Here is a 25,380-nt window from a genome sequence, read left to right as displayed (position 1 = left end):
CCTGTGCTCACCACAACTACAGAGCCCACACAGCCCATGGCACAGCTCACAAGCTTCCCTGTGCAAAGCTCAAGTCTGCAAGCAGATCATCCATCACTGTTATTCTCTTTTTACAACATCTCTGCTTCCTGCAGCCAATTTCTCCCAAAAGTACCTTCTGTCAGAGCAGGAAATCACAGGCTGTGTCCCTGATCCCAGGTGAAACCTGGCCCAACATCTGCAGGACAGAGAGCAACAGGTTGCCTAGACCAAGGGGAAAACAGAAAGCAATGGACGAGGCTAGGAAACTAATGGTGAAAATCAACAACCCTGATGCAATGAAAGCATACCAAGTCTAGACATCAAGTACAAGGATAAATACTGTGCCCAAAACAAAAGCAGTCAGGCAGTATAAGTACAGCTACATAGAAATGAAATAATTACTGCAGAATGAATTTGATAATCTTGCTTAATTAAATCAATCTAGTATAACAGAATGAAAATTAAAGGTGCTTTTTCAGGGTTACATAAACACCAGATATGAAAACCTTACAACAAAAGTTATGAGGAGAAGTGACAGGCAGAAAGAAGGAAAAGAACATAAAAGATGGAAGGGAAAAAAAATACATATATAACACAATAATGTGTCTGCCCTGTTTCAAGCTACATTTTCCAGCGAAGGCAATTAAGTAGGGTGGGAAAAAGAGAGAAGAAAACATGATGATCAGAAGAGGAGGTCAAGGTTTGAGACAGAAGAAACAAAAGAATCAAAAGAACCCAGTCAAAGAAAAGTAGAGCATAAACACAAGAAAATACAAATGTCATGCACACAACTTTGAAGCATTTTATCTCCATTCATGGCAAGCAGCGCTTGAGTTTGCTCCTTCTACTCAAAAATAGCTGGAGAAACTGAAATAGTGAAAGAGAAAATACATAGCATTCATCTTTATTTAGACAGTATTTTTAAATTCAGAAAAGAAGTTATATAAGAACTCAAGAGATAAACATCTCTTGGAAATCAGGGGAGACATTTCTTGCATTCTCTCCTCCCTGTCCTCAGTAGGTTGGGCATATCAATCCAAATATGAGCTGTTACAACCAAAAATGCTCCTTTAAAAGAGTAAGTCAGAGGACACACCTGAAGAATAACAGGAACATTTGTTTTTACTCCACTGTCCATCTGACTTTTAAATACAAAATATGAAACAAATATTGCAGGTTCCAAGAACAAATAAAGACCATTATGGTAAATACCAGTGTCACCCTAACATGAGTCACCTCCACACCATGTCTGGTGAGTGCTCTCAGCAGCCCACGCTACACCCCAGAAGAAAATGTGATGGAGGTGGGAAAGAGGGAGGATGACAATAACGAAGAACTACTGTCATTCCTGCCCACTGAACACACACAGATGGCCTAGAATGAGGACTGGCCAGAGAATACGGAAAGGAGGACGGGGCACGTGTATCATCAGATTGAGAGTAAAATATTTTTACCTGCTCACAATGGAGTATTTAGCTTTCACATAAAAGGAAGAGAGTTTACAGAACCAAAGCGTTCATATTTGAGCATGTCCTTCTTACTCAGTTGTAGCAGCAAATCTAGACTGTGACAGTGTTCCCAACAGAGATCATGTTGCATCTTCAGTGAGAGAGAACTCAATTCCCACAGTTGTGGGATTCATTCAAAACTTGTCACTTTGAATTAATGACAAAACAGCCTGAATTCTAGCTAATTCTACTTCTCTGAAAACACCGTCAGATACTCATCCCAGGACGTACCTTGGACTGCTTGTTAAGCAGTGTGTTGGCCAGTTAAGGATGCCAGGAGGGAAAAGAAACCTCTACGTTCTAGAAAAATTCCCACTAAAGCCCTGTGCCGTAAAACTTTACAGCTTCATATTCAGTTCCACTTCAGCAAAACCTTCTAAAATGTTACACTGCAAGAACATAAACACAACAACAACGGAACCAACATTCCATACTCTGTACTGAGTTGATTACTACATCAGTGTCATTGTCAGACTGTTGAGTGCAAAAGGAGAAATATTTACGCATCAAAGGAACATTTACGCCTTCAAAAGTTCCAACTCCAATGCCCTATTACCACCAAGAGACTTTTCTAATTAACATCTATCATTATAAAGCCAGAAAGGCTGAGAACATAAATCTTGTTCTTTGATTTAACTTACAATACACTGCTATGATCACTCTACAGCAAAAATGTACATTTCCTTCGACATTTAATTGATAAATGAATAGCAGTTTCCCTTAAAGGGAAGTTATCACTGTCTGCTGTCCCAGCACCAAAATGACATATGGCTTTGAAGCACATGCCTGCAGGGCACCCATTACCCTTTTTAATGGTTTAAGTGCCCTCAGTATATAAATTTAAACTACCAATGAATCTTGCAGACTCATTTGGAAGATGAATGTTCTTAATTGCTCGTCTTTGTGCCCACTATTAATTTTAGTTATCAGGTTCTGATTAGTAATAACAACGAGCCTGTTAACACACAGCAGGCAACCCAAAGCTCCTCATGTGTAGCACACCACCGCTGCATCAACAAAACAAGCCAGCGTCCTTTTATTGTGTACATACCGACAAAGTTTATCAAGATGGATTATTGACCCACTACAAAATCCACCCTGTATAACTACTAAAACCGATGGCTTCTCCTCATGGGGTACACTTCCTCCTCTTACCAACAAAACTTGACATTTCCAGGCAAGTGAAGTAAAAGTCAGTGCTGTAGCTATTTATTCAGTATAACACGATGAGGCTTTTTAAACCCCTGCAGGTTACTCCCTATGATTTAAAGCATGTGCAAATTTGGATCTCCTCTTCTCTGTCTTAACTGTCAATCGCCTGCACACTATTTCTGTAACTCTGGGTACTTGGCAATAAACCCCATGGAACAAGCTGTGAGGAAAACTACATGGAGAAGAGGTGATGGATGGATGAAGTATTTTGTTCCCAGTCATTTATTCAAAACCACATACATCTTAACTCAATATTTAATCACACAAATCTAAAACCACATCTGACAGAAATATTCCATAGTTCAGGATTTCTTAGCACCCTAATTCACTTCCTGGGCTGCTGTTCACAGTAGCATTGGTACTGTGAGCAATTGGTACAGTAGCAATGCTCATTCAAGAGCACTGTTTACAGAACAAAGAAGATAGACTAGATGAATGCTTAGTACTTTCCGGTGAGGTTCAGCAGCTGAAATCAAATATATATTGCTATCTCCTGTCTAATATTTTGCAAAGAGTCTGCTTATCTTCTACAAATGACAAGTTAGAAATGTCCAGCTCTGACAATTGCAACTTTCCCCAAAACTCAATAAAAAGGTACTCCACTACCAACCACTGTCCAGTTCCATATCACCACTACCTTCCTTTCGCTACATCTGACTTTTAACCTACGATTTATCTTTAATACTACCCTGCTAATGGAATTCGTGCATATCTATCAGCACACACAGCACGCCACGAACATTGATTTGTGCACCTCTGCTCAATATCTCAGTAGGAAGCACACAACACTGACATTCAAATGCTCTTGGACCTTGCAGTACCTAAATCCAGATTTACCTTACATTTCTAATACCATCCATGAGAAAAAGGCAGCATTGGGATCAAAACATTAGACCAGACTTGTCCAACCTCAACAGCCCAGTGTTGGCTTGGAGATGGGCACACAAGGGAGCCAGAATCCTCCCTTCAAATGATGCTGCCATCAGATGTGGCCACGGTCCAGAAGGGCCAGAGAGGACCCTGCTTAGGGGGCAACCCAGCCCTGGGTTCAGAGGAGCTGAGGCTAAGGCTAAGGCTTGACAGCTAGAAGAAAATGAGGCAGTCCAGCAGAAACACATAGTCTGTCGACAGCACTGCTGTAAATGTAAGGTAAGAAAACAGAAGGAATTTAAAATCTGGATGGTTATTTTGTCAAACTGCTGAATGCATTTTAGGTCAACTCAATTTGTTGGGTTTTTGAAGAAGTATCTGGGAAACATTCATATTCTACTGAAGCCAAGCAAATCAACAATTTTCTGTTTCCATTATCTTTTCCCATAAGCTTCACTATGTTATTAACTTCAGGTTAAGCACACCTAGAATTCTCACACTTTGCTTTTCAATATCCTTCAAATAGAAGTGATAAATCATGCTGGCCTCATAAAAATTTCTTGGGCCTACATGCCCATTTTCATTTATAAAAGATAAAGAATCTTTAATGTTCATTATAAAAAGAAAAATATTAATATCCCACACCAAACTCTGGAAAAAGAAATTAAAGTTCCATGAAATAATGTCATTAAGATTAACCCAAATTTAATCTCAAAATCCTTAAGATTAACCTAAATTTAAAAAATATCATATTGGTCAGGTTTACACATCACCTACAAAAAGATATTTAAAGACACTTAAGTTCAAAAACAAATTACTTTCTTTGTTTGTTTTTTTAATATTAGTGTGATACTTATTTAGCACTACTCAGTACTGGCACTGCTCTGATTTTGCTATCTCCTACATCTTTTTATATAAACCCAGAAAAGATGGACTGAGTCATCCCTATGAGGATTAAATAAATAAAATAAATAAATAAAATAAATAAAAAAAAAAAAAAAAGAGAATTGCCTGTAACACCCCCTAATAAATAGATATCCAGTACAACTTTCCTGTGGCCTTCCAGCTCAATAGCTCAGGTCAGAAAACTGATTCAGATTTTGAACAAATTATTTTTGTCTAAAAATTCAAATATCATCACTACAGTTCCTAGATACCACATCATTTCAACTATTTAGAAGAGAAACAGTTGGTTTTAAGTGTTTTGCACACCAAAATTTCATGTAATGTAATATATCCATAAAAGTTATTAGGAATGGCATTATAGGAATACTATACTGGAGATCTAATGACTTCTAGATGAACAAAACTACTCCCCACATACCACCTAAAAATTCTGTATGCCAGTTTTCATATTTAATTAGACATTAACAACTCCAGTGCCCTTTAAAATATACTCAGAAAAGCAATGCAGAAAAACTATCCAAAACATTCAGGTAATACCAAATGATAAAAGAAGCTGATGAAGAATAATACACATTTACCAGCCATTTCTTGTACCATCTTCAATTATATATATATATATATTTATATATATATATATATATATATATATTTTTTTTTTTTTTTAAAAAGACCTTTAGTATCCAAGGAGTAGGGGAAGGGTATGGCTAGACTTTTCTAATCTGACAAAGAATATGTAACAACAGAAACAAGGTACGAATTTTGAAGTCTCCTATAGTAACCTTATCTAGCTACTCAAAGTCCCAAATACATTCTCACCCAACCTGGCACTAAATTTCAGAAATTAGTAACAAAGCAATGAAAGGCAACTGTACATTCTGGTTTTGGCACCAGGCTAGACAGAAGGGACATTGGAGTACCTGATCTGACCGGTTTCTTAAACTAATTGATTTTACACGTGTTCTTCACTACTGATTTCTATAACCTATCAGCATTACAAAGGCATTTTTCTGCCATGGAATGACATGTATAGAAGGACAGCTGAAAGAACACATACTGAGTGTTTATTTTTGAGATCTATTATTGTATCTCACTACCTCTGGTGTTATGTAAAATATACTAGTAACATATTGAATGTCATGTTCCTCAGTTTTAAAGAGTTGGTTTTAAAGCCAGAATTTCACCCACCAAAACCAGGCAGATGAGTAAGATGAGTGGGGGAAAAAAATCTAGTATAAAAGAACAGTTATATTATACACACACACACACACACACAAAAACAAAAACAAAAAAACTTTCTTCATCATAACTTTTGCTTTATACAGGGATCTGTTACCAATGGTTTCTTTGGGACTCATATGTATGAACGTGTCATACCAGGAATGAAATACTCTTTTCTCATCCAGTTCAAATGACTTGTTGGAACAAACTGCTCCTTTTATTCAACATCATGCTTTTATTTTTTTTTCCTACCACCTGCTGCAAAAGCATAATGACTACCTCTAAATCTATCAAAGTAGAAAGCTCCATGGTAAGAAGCCAGTACAAAATTATGTTTATCTGGGATGTCAGATAAAAGTCCTGTGAAAATTTAATTTTTCTGCTCACACTGATTGGTGAATTTGAAGCTTGAAGAGGACAGAGGCACTGTATCAGGTCTCTTGTCAGTCATATATCCAGGAACAGGTACTGCATTTAAAATCACCTACCCACCATATTAATTTACCTGTTTCTGTCACAGTATGCCTCAAAGCACAGAATGTTTTCCTCTTTTCAAGGCCCCACATTATTTCTGTTACAATCATTCTAAAACACACCGAGTGCAGAGCATTCATATATTAAAGAATATACTATGAATTGTTGTTAATGCAGTGTGAGAATAAATTTTAATGACTTATGTTTAAATGCTTATGTTCAGTATTGCCTATTGAAATACAACTGAAATAACCTTAATTAACTTATGGCATCTAAAAATACAGGAGGTCAGAAATTCTACTTAATTTAAAAAAAAAAGAAAGAAAGAAAGAAAAAAACATGAAAACTGTGGCACTTAAAGAAAATGACAGGTTCTCCTTCATTCTAGAGAGAAGCAATACGAAGCACTAACAATATTTATCTTCTTTGCAATGATATCTCATTTTGTAGTACTGGAATTCATTATACAAAGCATGACTGATTATAGTTAAGAGCAATGAATGTCAAGTAAACTCAATTACCTGCAAATACCTTTTAATTTTTTTTTAGCTTTGTTCCCACTATCAGTATGTTTTAATCATCCTCTTAACTTATGAACTTGAACATGGAACTCTAGGTCTCATCCGGAAACACCAGTGGAATATAAACAGTAATAGCTTAAAAGAAAACATGTCTGATTATTCTTAAAGCAGTTTTATTTGATTTTCAATGTAATGCTTGTGTTGGTGTTAGAAGAGTCAAGATAATCTAAAATGGACGTAAATATTTCAGAATAGTAAGTTCACAAGACCACTCCTAAATCACTATATGATATAAATCACTTTGACATCAAAAATCAACCACACACCCAACAGCCATAAAGCAGTACCATAACTTATAAAAGCAAAAAATAAAATAAGGTCATAACCAAGTCCCATTTATACATATATTATACATATATTTTTCGTTTTGTATCCATCTTCCATATTCCTTATTACTAGCATGCAGTAGCTTATTTTAGAAAGGAAAAGATGGGAATTTGAGAAATACTAGGTACAAATTAGAAAGAATGCAGGGGGCCTCATGCAGACAGACTTCCTTTCCTACCACCATCAGGAAAAGATGCCACTATTAATCCTAGCATTTATCCTAACCCAGATTTTGGGAGAGAATGAAGATTCTCAGTGAGACGTAGCCTACCTGGCCATGCCATTTACTAGATGGCTTCTATTGAAATTGGTTCTTTCCCTCTACACTATGTCTGGAAATGTTTTCTTCATCTCTGATTTTAAAAGGTACAATATTGATAGGTAGCGAGAAAACTTTCCATGCTTTCCCATCAGTGAACAGGATGAAAAAGAGAAGGAGATGAAGGGGGAAGAAGATCAGTGTCTACTACACTGTCTGTACTTCAGTTTCTAAGAGAAGCAAAATCTAATCTGAACAAAAGTGCTTTTAAATTTCTTCCTGTTCTCCAGGGAAGGGGAGGCTTTCTGTTCTTTATCAGAGAGGCCAGAACTGCTAGCTGTGGAGAGTTACAGTTGTACAACTTGTTTGTCATGCTTCCTTCATCCTTACCTAGCATGGGCATGGCAATAAAGAGCAAATAGCCATATGCATGTAGATCACTTTACAATTCTGAAGCTACCAGGACATTTCCCATGTCATCTCACAAGGTATTCCTAAAACTATTAAAAGATTCAACGATTTCATAAAGCTATGAACAGACTTTCATTAATACACAAGTGTCAACATCCACAAAACACCATGGATATGTTGTATAGCTCATAGGCTGTGAGGTTTAGTATTCCTCCTGCACACTGAGCAGACTTCTGACCAATTGCACTCATGACAGAGATACACCATTTGAATACAAATACTGGGGGGATAAGGTGGGGTAAAGTCATATCATATTTTTGTGACTCTACCAAGAATCAGAAAAATGCCAGCAAGTAAATTCTATGTCTTCAAAGACAATTGAGAGCTCCAAAGTGAAATCAATCACTTTGATTATTTATGGCTATGTGGTCTTAGAATGCTACTTCCAAAAATAACACCCTTTTTAAAGGCATTGTTAATGCTTATTTATAGAAAATCTTATGTAGATATCACACTCTCTGGCATTTTTCTTAAATGTTCTCACAATATGCTGTTAAAAGTTAATGGATAAGAATGCGATCAAACTCAGTAGGAGTGCTGAGCGAAGACAGCCCAACATTCATTACATTAAATCACAAAATCTTCTACAGATTCAGAGTGCTAGATTATTTTGTAGACTGCTCACCAAGACAAAAAGGTGAAAGAAGGACTTGGAAGGAAAAAGTTTACAGCTAACTTTTAGCTCTACTAATCATGTCAGCAATTCAACCAGAAAAAAAAAAAAAAAAGGCCTAACAACTACATCAGCCACCCTATTAAAATTTTGTCAGTTTAACCATAAAATATGGTGACAGGGGAAAATAGGTTAATTAAAATTTCTTCTGAAAACCATCTCTTATTGAGAGCAGATACAGGTATCAAAATTTTGCCTAGCAGAATAAGGCACGAGTTTCCAGCTGGGCAGTAGGAGTCACCATGCAACACAGAAAGGAGTCATATCTGAGGTCAACATAAACTACCAGAAGCTATTTCAATGCCAGTGCAGAAGTCAAACGAATGAGGAAATAAGGGAAGAGTGCATAAATTATATACACCAAACTATAAAAGCAGTTCAAGGAACAGAAGGACAAACAGCTCATAAGGAATATGGTCAACATGAAAGCTGAGGACTTCGTAGGAGGAGGTGAGCATTAGGTGAAACAATTACAGGAATTACTCCCCATTCCTGCCATTGACAAGGATGGGCAAATAGAAAGTCCAGTAACAGGAAAATAAACTCTTAAGTAAAAAGAAAACAAGAATGGGGTAAGTAGGAGAAAAAGGAAAAAGAAAAAAAGCATGTGAGATGTGAAGATGTGACTGTACAAAGCAAGAAACTGAGGCAGAAAATAATTCTAATTAATACAGTGCTAGAAAACTGTATTTGTGTTCAGAGTCCTTGTGAAATATGCACAGTGTTTTCAATAAAATTGAGGAGTTCTGCTTTGATGAGACTGTGCATAAAAATGTAAATGGTCATGCAAAAAGGAAGATCCAATTAAATACAAGGAAATGAAAACAACTGATGTTGAAAATGATGTAAGCTGTTAAAAAAGATCATTTCTGAAGCCATTGAAGGAGATAAGTCCAATAAGCTGGAGAGGTGACTGAAGAGTCCAGGCTTGGTATAAATCCAGAGTCACAGGAGAAAAGGATAACAGGAACCTCTCAGAGAAGATCTTTCAAGATATGACACAAAGATACATAAAGCAATGAATCAAAGAACTCAGGCAAATGATTGAGAGGAGTAAGGTATAATATTGAGATCAAGAGAATCTTTTTACACACAGGCACTGCTGAACTAAAAGCCCAATCTTTTTACATCATAAGGATATGTCCCCTTTGCACTTAATGCTCTAGTTTCCCATGGTACAGCAAGAAAACCTTTTTAATCAGTACAGGGCACTTCAAGTCTTCTCATGCAATCCAGCAATATTCTCATGAAAGAAAGGCAAGAAAAAAGAACAACGTATTTTGAAAACACAGACATTCTGTGAGGTTGAATAAGCACTGGAACAGGCTGCCAGTGAGGCTGTGGAGTCTCCTTCTATGGAGATACTCAAAATCAGCATGGGTGTGGGTCCTGTGCAACGTGCTCTACATGACTCTGCTTGGCAGGGATCATAATCGATCTCCAGAGGTCCCTTCTAACCTCAACCATTCTGTGACTCTGTTTCTATATCCACACAGCAAAGTCTTGAAATTTAAAGAAGGATTTGCTGAGATCCAGATCAGCAAATGGCAGATTTCAGGTGGACTGCCCCCCCATTATATACAAAATCGATGAAGTTGGAAGGAAGCTCTGGACACCATCTCCCTGCTAAGCAGGGCCACCCAGAGCAAGGAGCCCAGGACCCTGGTCAGATAGCTTTTGAAGATCTCCAAGGAGGGAAATCCCACAGCCTCTCTGGGCAGCCTGTACCAGTGCTTGCACAGTTTTTACCTGCACAGCAAAAACAAAACAAAACAAAACAAAACTTTTCCATTGTGTTCAGAGGAAGCCTCTTATGTTTCAGTTTGTGCCCATGGCCTCTTGTCCTTGCACTGAACACCACTGAAAATAGCCTGGTCCCATCTTCTTTGTACCTTTCCTTGAGTATTTTTAGACAGTGGTGAGATTCCCCCAAGCCTTCTCTTCCGAAGAAGCTGAAAAGTCCCAGCTCTCTCAGCCTTTCCTCACAGGAGAGGTGTTTCAGTCCCTTCATCATCTTGGTGGACCTTTGCTGGACCCTTCACACCCGTCTTGTACTGGTGAGCCCAGTACTGGACACGGTACTCCAGGTGTGGCCTCACAAGTTCTAGATAGAGGGGAAGCATCAACCTCCTTCAACCTGCTGACAACACTCCTCCTACTGCAGCCCAGGATACCATTAGTCTTCTTTGTGGCTAGGGTGAATTACTGGTTAATGTTTCAACTTGGTGTCCACCAGGAATCACAGAATTTCACAGAATTTCTAGGTTGGAAGAGACCTCAAGATCATCGAGTCCAACCTCTAAGCTAACACTAACAGTCCCCACTAAACCATATCCCTAAGCTAAGGAACTCCAACTCCTTTTCTGCAAAGTTGCTTTCCAGCTGACTGGCCCCCAGAATATACTGGTATTGGGAGTTGCGCCTACCAAGGTGCGGGACTTCACTGAAATTCATGAGTTTCTTAATAACTCATTTTTCTATTTTTCCTTTTGAGGCCTCTCTGGATAGCAACATGACCTTCTCATGTATCAGCCACCTCCCCCAGTTCTGTATCATCTGAAGACTTGCTGAAGGTGCACTCTGCCCCATCATTCAAATTATTAATGAAGATGTTAAACAGGACTGGGCCCAGTATTGACCCCCAGGGTACACTGCTAGTTATGGATCTCCAACTAGACTTTGTTTTTTGTGAGATCTTCATAGACAAACTGATGAAATGCAGGTTAGATAATACATGTACAATGAGGTGGATCACAAACTGGCAGGCTCAGAGCGTGGTGATCAATGGAACAGTATCAAAGCCTTACTGACATCTAGGTAGATGATATTTGGTGTAGTCTTTCATGTACCTGGAAATGGTTTCCGGACCAGTTGTTCCATCGCATTTGCAGGGATTGAGGTGAGGCTGAACAGCCTGGACTTCCCTAGGTCCTCCCTTTTACCCAACCTCATATTGTTTGAAATACTGCCTTATCTTAAACTTCTCTCAGTAATACTTCACATTTCTCTGATAGCAAGATGAAGCTCTGCACAGCCTTTCAAGTTTTAACACATTTTATTCAATCACACAGACCAGTATAATGTAGCCCACTGCACTACACTGCTTACACATGGACTATAAAGAATCAGAGGAAAGCTAGAGATAAAACCCCAAATTGTAAAGATATATATATATATATATTAAACAAGCTGAGAGCAGAGAACACACAGAAACAGAGATTTATCTTTCTATCCTCTATCCTTCCACTTTAGTCTCACAAATCTAAGTCATTCTTTAAAGGTGAAGTATAGAATCAAATGAGCATCAAATGGATTATTCATTTCACATGCTACTATTACTGTTAGTTGTTCACTCTTCAGCAAAGTAAGATTTATCAAAATATTTCACAGACTATCAGGATAATATTTTAGGTAGATTTGATTAGAAAAGCGTCATTTGACAACAAAACTAGTGAACACAGAACACACAAAAATATGCTAACAACTCACTTTCTTCCTTTACATTGTGCAGCTAAATCACTTCTTACAGTTCTAGACTGATATAACATATAAACCATGCACATACGCATGACGTGTCTCTCTTATCTCAGCATAATCACAATTAGGCCTCAATGAGACCTCTAATGAACAAACAACACAACCCATCATATTATCTTGAGCAAAGCTTACTAGTATACCTCCCAACGTAGTTCATGCAACAAAAATTGCTGTCTCCAGACTAATTGCAATGTACTCACAACACTTTAGTAAGAAATCACTATTTTAGGATAGACATATTTACAATCAAAAGTGTATTTCTACTACAATTTTAACCAACAAAGAAAATGTTACTCTGTGACTCCCCAGGGACTTGATCTCAAATATTTTTAATCTCCAAATCTGCACTTTAGTTTCAACAGAAATAACTACTGCAAGAATACTGAGCTGTATTATGGTAATTTTAAAGCAGACTAGTTGTATTTAATCCCTCTGCTTCTTAAATGGAGAAATACTCTCACTGGGGTGGCTTTGTGAAAGAGCGTATAGGTAAGCTTTAAGGTTAGATGAATCCTATGCCAGACTGTGTAATGAAGTTGTAGCACTTTGGAGCCAATCATCTGTTCATGTTCTGAAGACATACAGCCCAAAGCACCACAGAACAGAGAAATACGATCCGTACAATCTTACAGTTCCAGCACAAGTAAAAATGTATCCCTTTATGTCATATATATTGAATACAAGACTAGTACAACAAAACCTACGGTTTGTCTTGGTAGGCACTGATAGGCTACCTATAATAGGCTCTGAGCAGAAAACTACTATTCAACCTTAAAATTTTACAGCCAAATTAGGTATTTTCATGAAGAAAAAAAAAATAATAATAAAAATCAGCTTCACACTAAATAGTAGTTAAGAAGTTATTCAAAACATCTAAGGAAAAATTATGAAAAGTCTTTGAAAAAAGTCAACCATATTTGTATATATACATAACCACCTAGCTACTCCTAGCTACTTTTTTTCTTTGAATAGCACTTCAGAAGTCAGTAACCAAAGCTACAATCCTAAGACTAACTACATTCTGGAAAGGATGTTGCATTTTATGTTTTTCGTATGATTCACTCTTCAGAGTACTGAAGTATGTTCTTTACTCCCCGTTCCCATTTAAAAAAAAAAAAAAAAAAGTCTCAAACTTGGCTCTTCTTACTAGCATCTCTTTCTTGAGCTAGACAGGGCATTTACACATCCAGCTAGAACTTGTAGAAATACTACATGTCTATGTTTTCACAACATCTTTTCAGTCACCCTTTGCTAGTGTATTCACAAAAATGCATATATGACAAAATATTCACTTCTTGGTATGCCACTACCTAAAAAGGGGTAGTTTGGTAGCAGTAAGATAACCTTCTGAAAAGGTATCAGAAAACCAAGAATGAGTTAAAGTTTGCCCTATATCTCAGCAAATGATGAAAACCTCTTGGAAGGAGAAAACAGATGAAGAATTTTTATTTGTTTTTATTTAATTATTATTTTTAAAACCCAAGATAATAAATTTATGTTATTTCAGTAGGCAATGTGTGCCCTGTAGCCCACATTACTTGCCACTGTGTACATCAAAAAAGAAAAAAAAAAAAATCTCCACAAAAGAAACATTCTTCTGACTTTTTTATTTATTTATGTTTCTGTACTATAACTTAAAGAAAGCTAAAAATTGTAAAAATTGGTTCTGCACTACCAAGATACCTTTTTAAAGTTAAGGTACAGGACATAACGCAGAGCTATACAGTCAAAAGAAAATACTTCATGAAGAGAAGAACCCAATAAAAGCATAGAAATGTTTAATACAATATAAAAATCAATATTTAATAACCAACACATAATCCGGATGCAATGAATAAAGCAACAAGCATAATAAAATTTTGCTGATTTTAAACTGAAACAGTCCAGTACCAGAGGAATATACAAAATGTTTAATTTTAAAAAAGCCTCAATGTATGACCAAAAATTTCCCAACCCCCATCCTTTGCCATAGTCTACCCCACAGAAGTATGAAAAACAATAAATGTTTTGTTCATACCACCACAGTAGATCAATCACATTTTCATAAGGAACAAGAAATGACAGGTCTAGACTACTGAAATTGCTGGTTTAAGTTCAAATTCATGTCACCCACTTGGGCTGTGAGATTCTGCCCTCTTTAGGTTTCTGTAAACCTAAAGTATTAAAGTAACCTGAGTATTTGCACACACTTCTGAGGCACAAAGATGTACTCCAGGTCTCCTATCTGCATCTCATCTCTGGGTATCCTCTTTTGCAAAGACATTTGCAAACATTTTCTCTAAGCAGTTAACTCCAATATAGCCTTGATCCAAAGTGTTCTCCTTCTGACTAAACTACATTTCAGGTTGTCTTCCTGATAAGATCTGGCTATCATGAGCAGCACAACACAGCTACAAAAGCCCTTTTACTCCTTTTCTCCCATCTTGATCTCAGGTCAGCACCTCCTTTCTCAAATATTACAGACACCACTATCCATCACTCACATCTGCATTTGAGCCTTTGCCTGAGTCCTTCACTCCAGCTGTCTCATTTCTGAAGGGTAACTAAAAAGCTTCTCCCAGACACTTTCTCTGTAACTCTTCCAGCTTTCATCTCCCCTTAACCCAATCACTTCAGCATCTCCCCTATGCTCTTGACAAACGCATCTTCTCCCGTTCCTATCTATTCACAGTACTGCTGAAAAGACTCTTTAAGCCCATCACTTTGGCTGCATTCCACTTTCACTTCCTCTCTCCATTTTAACAGAAGAAACGTATTTTTGTAACCATTCACTGCTTATGCCCACTTACAGAAAGCCAGCCAATTCAACTCAACAAAACTAGTGGCAGCAACCGTACAAAAAATTATCCCTTTTCCTTTGCTGATGGATTTTTCTGGTTTAGCTGATTAAAACAAGCCGGAGGGTAATGAAGGAAGGGGATTGAGGAGCCAAACAAGTGCCATGGAAATGGAAAAAGGAAATGACACAAGTCTGTTGTTAGGAGTTAGGAATAAGGCAGATGCATGTAGAGAGAGCATAGAGCATTCAGCATGAAAGCCAGCAAACCACGTGGCTGGCTATGCTTCCTGCTTTCAGCTGCCTTAGGTCTCCAATGCAAAGATCACAGTCCCACCCAGCTGAGCTGACGACATCATTGTTTAAATGCAGAGTTGCTCACCTGACAAAGTGAGTAGAGAGGTAACAACCTGCCACTGCTCTTGAAAGAGAGATTTTAAGTATCTGCATGTGCCCTGGTACTGTCTCTGGGACTAAGCGTATCTCAAAACTGGCAGAGTCAAACCAAGAGACCACCAGCGTTATCCAACAGTCTCACGCTGCTTTCATCTCTTACTGGCTACAGAGCAAACAGAACTGAACAAGACCAAATTTGCCAACATTCATTTTTGACTAGCCAAAAAACAACATTGAGGTATTGTCGGTACTTTCTTGTAGAAGACATCTCTTGTAACACCTGTATGTGTTTATGCCCATGTATCAGGTTTTTTGGGGAAGGTACAATTCAGTGGTGATCAGTCAGTCTTTGGATGGCAGATGGGGTCTTCTGTCCAGCAGTGCTTGTGATGCCCATGCACCATTACACCTGTGTGATGTTCTTTGTATAGTCCGGTTTCATAGAAAGCACTCCTGATCTGCCAGTCCAAGTTAGTTTCCCATAGAGTACCTTAGCAGACACATCATTACATACTCAAGTTCTGAAAGACATTTTACAACAGTTTTGGAGCCTGTTCACATAGTATAGTAGTTGTTTTAGATGTATCTACAAATGTACTGCAAACAGTAAGAGATATATGGTGCTCACTGGGGGGGGCAGGGGAAAGTTAACATATCATCACTGTTTTGATCCCATCAGCTCAATGTTTTGCTTGTCCACAGCCCTCTCAAAAGGTGAAAAAGCACTGTCTGGTGACAAATAATCTCCTGTAAATCAGGATAAAAATCCTTCACACTTTGTAGAACTAAATCACTATTCAGAATTTGCTGCAAGGCACTCTAATAATCAATCTCATGGACTAGCCAACGAGCTAGTTTTTAGCACTGGCTTTGTACTGAAGGTCTGTTCAACACCCCACTTCACAGTGGAAAATGCAGATGTTGTGTTGTTCTATTTATAAAGTATACTGATACAGTCTACTACCAAGCTTACCTAAAATACCCCTAAGTAATTAGCTTCTACTGTTCATTGTCCCTGTAATTGGTTACACTTTTCAGTGTCTACAGAAACAGCTCAAATGAACAAACCTGAAGAGTCCTTAAGAATATTAATGCCTCACATATTCAAAGTTCTTATCAACATTACCGTTAACTAACAGTACAGTTATCTATGCTGATGACATCTGCCTGGGTACCTAATCTTAACCCTTTTCTTATCCTGAGGGGGCCAGGAATTACAAACTGGCAGTTATATCAGACTCTTACTGCAGTTGGCATATTTTCCGTCTCTAGTAATGCTTTTGTGACTCGTAGCAGAGCATTTCCAAAAAAGAGCTCTACCAAAACAATCCACATCTGTTCCCTCTCAGCATCACTCTCAGTAGGTCTGACTTACCACGGCCATCTGATACAATTGGATGCAATCCCCTCCCCACAAACCCAAAAACCACGATAATAGTCTTCACACCAGCAATATTGGATCTGCCCAGGGATCACTCATACTCTCTGGACATCTGCTCTTGAACACTGCTACTTCACAGCCAGAATATCATGTATCACACTGGGCCCACCTACCCTACATGTAGTTAGCTGTCATGCAACTCCGCACTACTGTGACTGTCATTTCAGACTACAGATGGCATCTCTACCCCAGCTGCCACTGCTGAGTCATACTGCTCTGCCATTTGTTCACTTTGAATACACATTTGCGAAAACAGTTGCAAAGATTGAAAGCTCATCTGACTTTTTGCACCCTGAACTGTTTTGGTATCAAACCTCACATTTTTCTTACCACCGGTTTTGTCACATTGCTGTTTGTCACAGGCAACTCACTGAAAGAAATGATTGGACATGCTGGAAGACAATAAGATAGCACTCAACAACCACATTCTTCTATTCCTTGCTACTTCAAGATGTCCCTGAACCATCTGTGTGCTGGCCACAAGTGCCTTTGCTGCAGGGAGGCAACACTGGACCCAATTGGACTCCAGTTTTTAAAGAGAGGCTGGCACATCTGCACATGGATCTAGCAAGCGGCAATTTCCCAGAGGACAGGCTTCAACCCAGAGAAGTCACAAGCTAATGCAAGAAATTTCATTTCCAAAATTGCTATGACTTGGTTTCCATACATACATCAGCAACTATAGTAATGAAATTTGAAACTTGATCACCAGAAATATTTTGCTGCCACAGCCCCTTCTAATCCATCTACTTCAGTCCATACTACTAGATTCAAACCATAAACTAGGGAATTATTAAAGCCCAAAATGGAAAAGTGCTAGAAATCAAAAGTCTTAATATGTTAATTAACAGGGACAAAATGATGAGGACTGACTGCCAGAGAATATTTGAGTTCCTTGCATTCAGTTAGAAGAAGACAGACACAGCCCAAGCCTCTGTCATACTTCATAAAGAAAATGGTAGGCAATACAAGTATTCCCAAATATTAGCCAAGACAAATGACTTATGCAATTAGTAAAAACAAATCTTAATTGAATCTCAAACAAATAAACAAACAAACAAAAAATACTAAAAATTGTGATCTTGCCAAATCCTCCAAACTACTTTGCCATGGTAAAAAAAAAAAAAAAAAAAAAAAAAAAAAAAAAAGGCAATTAGTTTCCTCCCTCCCATCCTCATTGTACTTGTACACTGTACTGCACAGAGGAAATATAAAGGACTAATACTAACTGTACATCACCAAAAAAAATCATACTTCTAAAAAATATTGTAATCCAATTAGAAATAGTTAAGATGGTAGGAGACAAGAGGAATAACAATGAACATTTGCCTTTAGAGCATTTTTTTTTTTTTTTTAATTTTATTTCAGTATTGGTGTCACTGTGATGAAGTTTTAAAATGTGTTTTATTGCATTCTGTTTCAAAGAACGAGAGAGGTTGTGGATGCCCCATCGCTGGAGGTGTTCAAGGTATTCAAGATGTCCACTTGTTCCTGTCACTTACTTTGTTGCTTTTAGGTCTACTAAACAGAAATTCACAACTCCAATTTCAGAAAGTAAGCACAGGAGGATCTAATTTGAGTTCATTTTAAACTACACGGCTGTAAATGAATTAAGATTATGTTTATTCAATCAACATCTTCAGGTCACCTTTAAATCTCCTGCTGCTGATTCATATGCTAGAGTAATTGCTTCAGTTGCATCTTTCTTTCCTCTGAAGAGATAATTCTTATTTGTAGCTGTAGACCTTGAAGAGTAGAAGATGAAAGGACTTATTTGTTTTGTTCACTTAAAGTCTCAAAACGGTGTTCAATTAGTACTGTTCTGACTTCCAGAAAAAGGTTAGGACATTAAGTTTCTAATTTCTCTATTCATCTGACAAGTTGAAGTTTAAAAAGTTACGGTCAATTTACACTTTTAAATATTAGATAAACATCAGACAAGTTAAATATCAGAAATATAACAGTAAGACTATTAAAGAACCTATCTATTTAATAGATCTTTTAGATCTATTAAAGTACACGTATTAAAGTGTATACATGTATTAGTGTTATTTAGGGGTGACATCATCATCCTTTAAAAAAGTAAGCAGGGGCAGATAAATTATTCCATCTGGCCAGTGAGTTTGAAGCCACAAAATCTGCCTCCTCACTGAGATCCAAAACTCATCAGTGAACTATCACATCAGTTGTCATAGTATGAAGTAACCACTGGAATACCTTTGCTTTAGACCTTTTATCAACAGACATTTCACAACATTACTTCATCGTGAAAATTAAGTTGTCTTACATTTCTCTAAGCTGCAAACACTAGCACTGTAATTTGTAAGCAGATGACAGAAGAGAGTCATCATAACTTTGGACAAATATACAACTTAGCCTATAGGAGAGGGCACTGAACATTGCTGCTGATGCAAAGAACTCAAGGAGAAAGCACCAGTTCAAGAACAGCAAGAAGTCAAGGAGCATTGCTCAAATGACACAATTCTGCCTTAGGAGGGAGTTCTGCTATAGACTTCTCTCATCATCATTGGCTGAAATACATAAAAGCAATGTGAAATAAGGTTTAGCTGTTACTGAGGATTAAATACTCACAGTAGGAGTAAGTGCAGAGTGATGCTAAATTTACAAGAACTTTTGCAGATAAATATATATATATTTTTTTGAGTCAAGATGTTATGCATACAGGGGCTATTCACACATGTTAACGTTTCTAATGTAACAGCCTTCTTCAACTCAGGCTGTTCAAAATAGAAGGGAATGGGTAGGAGGAGAGGTCTTCCTCTATCAGAAGCATATTTAATTTATATGAGAAAATAAAAAAAGGGAGATGAAGACTAAACACTGAAACGCAAAAAAGAAATACACCAGTGAATGTTCATTAAATGTCACAATAGTTTGTTTTTTTTTTCCTTAAACAAATAAAGATTGAATATAGAATTTTTATATGTATATACATGCCATCAACACAGATGAATATTGGAAAAAATCAGTAAAGAATATTTTGCAGCTAGAGTCACCGTTGCTAATGATTTCATGACAAATTATCAAGCTACAGCGTCAAAGTTCCAATTTAGGAAGCAAGTCCTAACTCATCCAGTACATAAAGACACCAATTACAAAAGTAATAAATAGCTTCAGTAAAGTTTAGGACAACTATTTTATGCAAAGTCTAAATACTGTTCTGCAGGGGAAAGGGGAAAGAAAAAAAGCTTCAATTATGATACTAATATAAACAGAGGATCACATAGCTGTGAAATTTCTGCATTTCTTTTGTTAACCAAATAGTAGAGTAAAAAATATTAGAAAGTACACTTATACCTAATATACTGAAGAAAACATAAATTTCAATACCACTGACAATAAGGTACTTTTCATAATCCTGACAGATGCTCCTGCTCAGCATTTCATTCCCTTACTCTGTTACACAGAGGGCTGGTGATCAGACAGAAGCAGCTATTGCCTCAGTGCAATAGGACAGTACTCTCTTATTTGGGCTTTACTGACAAAGGCCTGGAAAATTTCACCTCTCCTGTTTGAAGTACTTCCTTCCAATTCTTTCCATTTATTTTTCATGAGAACCAAGTGCAGTAAAATTAAAACAGTCTCAGGTTTTATTAGCACAAGTTGTCATTCTTCAATAACGTAGCACTGTGCATTAAAACAAAACCAAGAAAAAAAAGTGTTATTCTTATAGACTCACTTGTCTTCAGAATCTCTCTCAAGAGACAGGTATACAAAATCTGTTTTCTAAGGAAGCTATAGGACAAAATGGATTAACAATTCATAAACAATCTGAGGCTAGTTGCACATTTCTTCTCTGAATCCGTGAAACATGATAAGGTTCGCTGCCTTCAACTGTTGCTGCAGATATTGCTGGGCCACTGCTGTTACTAATCAGTTTTTCCAGTGCATCAGAACATTAAATTTCCAGTGATGATGGTCACTGCCACTCTTTCAGCTATGCATCAGTCATTTCTGATATTTTCACCTTTTGCTAGCTGAGAAAAGAGCAGCAGATAGTCAGCTTTGAATTGATACCAACAAAATCGGGTTTGTTTTTATTACTTTTATAGAACTATATAATATATATTCCAGATGCTTGGGACGTTTGTCCATCATGTCATAAGGACACAGGCTTCCTGGAAGAAACTGAAAACAGGAAGCTTCCACTATGTACATAAGCATCAGCGTAATCACCTACTTCACCACCCATGCTTCTAGGTGGTAAATCAAAGTAATTAACTTGTCATTAAGGGATTAAAACCCAATTTACCTACACTTAGCACTTCCTTCTTCCTTACCAAGCAGACTGAGGAAAGCAAAAATTTGGACGGAGAGTAACAACAGGTAACCATTATCTTCTATTACAGTTCCAGAATCTCTCCTCCATAATAAACAGGCTATCAAGGGACCAAGGAGCTCTGATACAGCACTAGTCCCTCTTACAGATTTCTCCAAGTCAACTTTTTCTTTCAAATATAGCATGTGTTCATCTTTCATCTTATGAGTCCATATGCTAAGAATTATAATTTCCTTCTATAACTCATTCTTTAAATAGTGAATGAAACACAAAAATAAAAGATAAAGTATCAAGGGTTTATTCTGTGCTACAAACTGAACATGCATCCAGAACAGCAATTCCTCATTCTAGAGGTTATTAGCAGTTGGCATTAGCTCTCGATTAAAAGGATAGTACAGTTTCAGCCTTAAAGTAAATGATACATTGACCTACGGCTAACAAATGGCAACAACCACGAAAGACTTGTCAGGTATGACAAATGAGATCTTATCTACAAAGTATTTTTAAGACTTCCTGTGAATTCTAAGTGTTTATTGATATTCATCTCTTCTCTCCAGAAAATATTTTTGTGCTTTGTCATCTGAGGAAAAGCAAAAATCATTCTCTCAACATCACCACCTTTTCCAATTGTATAAGTATGAAAAACTTCTGAGTTAAGGAAAGTGTGAATCTAAGTTTTTGGTTGGCTTTTTAAAGGGGGTGGGTGTGTGGGTGTGGGTGTGAAAATTCGCCAGAAAAAAAATAAATGGAATTGTAATTCTAAAAACTCTAAAAGCCACAAGAATAAATGTCCAGGACAAAAAAAAAACATAACTTCAACTTGTTATGTACCCAGTAATACCTGTCTTCTCTTTGGCAGTCAGTGTAGCTCAGTCATTTTGGTTCCTAAGGCTAGAGTTTGACCAATGGAATACAAAACACTGAGCCTAATCATGTCCTTTATGAATTAAATATAGATTCAGATAAAGGTTTGTCAAAATTGCCTGAAAACTCTCTACTTCACATCTATGTGCAAATCCCACTAATTACAAAAATCTAGAATCCTCTTTTGAAGAAAAGCCAAGTCCAAGAAAAGCAGTGAAATCTTTCTCTAACGAGCAAAAATATTTAAAAATCCCTTTTCTAACATGAAAAACTGTCTTCCCATCATCACGTAAGTGTTCCAGTGACTCCATCGCAAGCGAGGCATGCGAAATGAACCACTGCTTCTTAGAAAATGCGTGGGCTTCTTGTTAGTAACTTCTTGGAAGGACCAAATTACGGCCTGCTCTTTGGCTATGGGCTCTACCACAGGCCCAGCCATGTGTACGGCCACAAGGCCACAAGTTCAGTTCACTGAACTCAGTAAGAGCATCCATGCTGGGTGGACAGGGGCCAGAGCCACTCTGGCTCCAAAGCCCAATGTGCCTCATGCTTGGAGCACACTCCTGTGGGACTTGCAAAATACTGTATGGGCATACTCAGTACTGGCCATGTGCATGGGGAAACTGCAGCTGAGAGATGTCAGCAATTCTGAAAAATGGCCTTAATGGCCTGCTAGAAAATAAAGCTGGAAAAAATGTGCTGTTGGTATCTGGTATGTTAAACACTCCTAACAAAATAGGACATCACTAAGCGCTAAAGATGAAACTGCATTGCCAGTAAACAATAGCTTTATATTACAGTTGAGCTGAGCTAAGAAAGGTTTCCAATCATGGTGACTGTTTGGGGGTTTTGTTTTTTATAAAGAAGGCACTGAGGGGTAAGAGAAAAAAAAAAAAGATCAAATAAAAAAAAATGATGCTTCTTCACCATGGGGACTGAAGATAACTATCCTTTCTCTTTCAGCAGGCGACCCAAAAAACATTCTCCTCAAAGTCATAGAACATTCTTGTGCAGTTTATCACTTCAAAGACACAAGTCTCACCACAGCAAAAGGCCAACATAACACAGAGAAACAACCAAATTTAAATTAGCACTAACAACAGTGGAGGGAAGCGAACCCTGACATCCCAATCCAGAGTACTTTATTATCTGTTAAATAACAGATTTATGAAAAAAACTTTTGTCAGAACAGTTTTTCAGATCTCACCTAAATTTACACGCAATTCAAGGCAACTAAATTAAATTTAGTAGCAGATAAATGCATCAAATAAACATCTTCTACGTACAACACTTCCGAATTATCACTCCGAAATTTGTGCTCACACCTACAAATCACTTTGACCTTTAAGAAGGCGTGCTTGACAACAACATACCATACTGAAGCAAGACGAAATAAATGCAAAGTGATTTTAATCGTAGAGTTGTATATGAATGGCCTTTGGAGAACAAGAAATTCCTAATGTGTCTGGAGAGCAGTAAGCAGGGTATTAACAGTACAGTCTGGGGGCATTTTGCTGAACTATTTCAACAGTAAACAGGTCAGACAAACCAGCACTATTTGAAAAAAGAGAAAGCACATGATCACATGATCTACACTACTGCTCCAACCAGTTTTAAACTGGTTAAAAAATGCATACAGCCCCAAAGGCAAAATAATCCATCTTAAATGCCCTGGGAAGACATTAAACAGTGACGTTCAAGCTGCTTGAAGACAAAAATACATATAAATTTAATTAATAAATATGTAAATCTCACCAGAACAAGGAGAACACCTTTAAGAAATATTTTATTTTTAAAACAAAAGAAAAAGGGAAATTAAAGAGGAAAAAAAAAAAAAAAGGAAACCTAGCTTCCACATCTCACAGCAACCATTTATTCTTTCCAAAGGCTTGGGGGGGGGGGGAGGGGAAACGAGACACGATATAATGGACAGCTCTTTACATGGAAGAATTTGATTGAAAGAATAATAATGCCTTGCTGGAAGTAGAGAAAAAAAAAAAAAAAAAAAAAAAAAAGTGAAGTATCTCATTCCATGACTTCACTGTGATTTAAAAAAAAATAAAAAAAAATTAAAAAAATCTCCTTTCCATAATTATTTTAGTATTTCTTATACAAAAAAATATAGGACCTAAGAATCCACGACCAAGGTCCACCATATCTTTGTCTTCATAGTTACAGAATGTGACTAAGTCTTTTCAAATGTAATTATATTTCCTTCCACTAGGTTGTTCTGAGCTTCTTGGATTAACAAGACCTCCCTTGTCATTTCCATCCGTGAGTAAACGGATGGAAATGACAAAGTATACAAAGTATACTTTGTGCAAGTGAAAGATTCAGATAGATTTAGACTAAGCCAAAAAAAACTATAAAAGGTTAAAAAAAAATCTAAAATGATAATCACCTTACCATGAGAAGTCTTCACATTATAGCTGTACACACTTAGGGTTTTTTAACACCTGATCTATTGCTGTTGGTATACGAGATTAACTTATCTCCAAAAGCAGCTAGAGAAGACAGGGTTAAATTATCATACAACAGCATCGTCTATAACACAAGTCTAGAATTTGAGGAACATTCATTTCAGCAAATGTTATCAGCCACACCAAGAAGCTGACAAATGGAAATGCCCACCTGGAACACAGATTTTTACTACAGCCCTGCCAAACTGCTTCATCCTGGTATTGTTCTTGGTATTTCACATCAAAAGTTAACCTCCTTCCAAAGAATTCTTCCTCAATAAACCAGGTTACTTTACACACATACATAAATGTTTTTCAACTTCATATCAATGTTTCAAATCCTTTTTCCACTTACATGCAAAAGTTTGACTTACTAAGTAAAAAAATCAACAAAATTCCAAACAATAAGTACCTTTTACAACAGTTTCAACTCCTCAATGCAGGTCTGGTTGTTTCATATACATGAACTCTTGATTTGGAGCTGTGATCAGTTGACAAACCAATAACTGATTGATTACTAACATTCTTATTTCACAGTTTTGGGGGTGTGTAGCTATATGCACCACCTCTTTGTTCTGTATCATTAACACACATTTATCTTTTTTAACTAACCTATCACAGCTATCAAAAGTAGTTATCAGAATTCATTTAAGGATACAAAGATATAGCTTCTTAGTGATATTAACAGACATCAATTATTGTTTCCAGTGCTACTAATAGATATTCCTGTTCTAGAAGGCAGACTTCAGAACACAGCAAACATTTAAATATCTACCTTAATGTCTTCCTTAAAGAAGACATTCCTTAAATCTAGAGGTTGTTGGTATGTGTATTCAGTTTACCTATAGCTCAGCCACGGCAGATATATTCATTTTAAAGAACAGACTCAACACAGCATACAAAGACCCAAACACTAGAAAGAATTTCTAAAATCAACATGGTCTTTGAAGCCTGTTTTTGAAACACTAGCATGCCTACATGTTCTGATTCAAAGGCTTGGCTAGAAAGTCAAATGTAAAAACATAATGTAAAAACATAACTTCAGTAACAAAAAATTATTAAAGCAATGAAGGTCATTTCTTCCTTC

At 37.1% G+C, this 25,380-nt stretch overlaps 1 protein-coding gene across 12 annotated transcripts in view; it reads right to left on the bottom strand.

The window, feature by feature from the left end:
* The window catches only part of PTPRK (protein tyrosine phosphatase receptor type K), a 418,597-nt gene that overhangs the window by 329,822 nt on the left and 63,395 nt on the right, over nucleotides 1-25,380 (bottom strand). The gene's annotated exons all lie outside the window — the stretch shown is intronic.

The sequence above is a fragment of the Anas acuta genome, chromosome 3 (assembly GCF_963932015.1).
Source record: "Anas acuta chromosome 3, bAnaAcu1.1, whole genome shotgun sequence".
In the NCBI taxonomy this organism is placed as follows: domain Eukaryota; kingdom Metazoa; phylum Chordata; class Aves; order Anseriformes; family Anatidae; genus Anas; species Anas acuta.
This window is presented reverse-complemented; position numbering and strand designations above follow the sequence as displayed.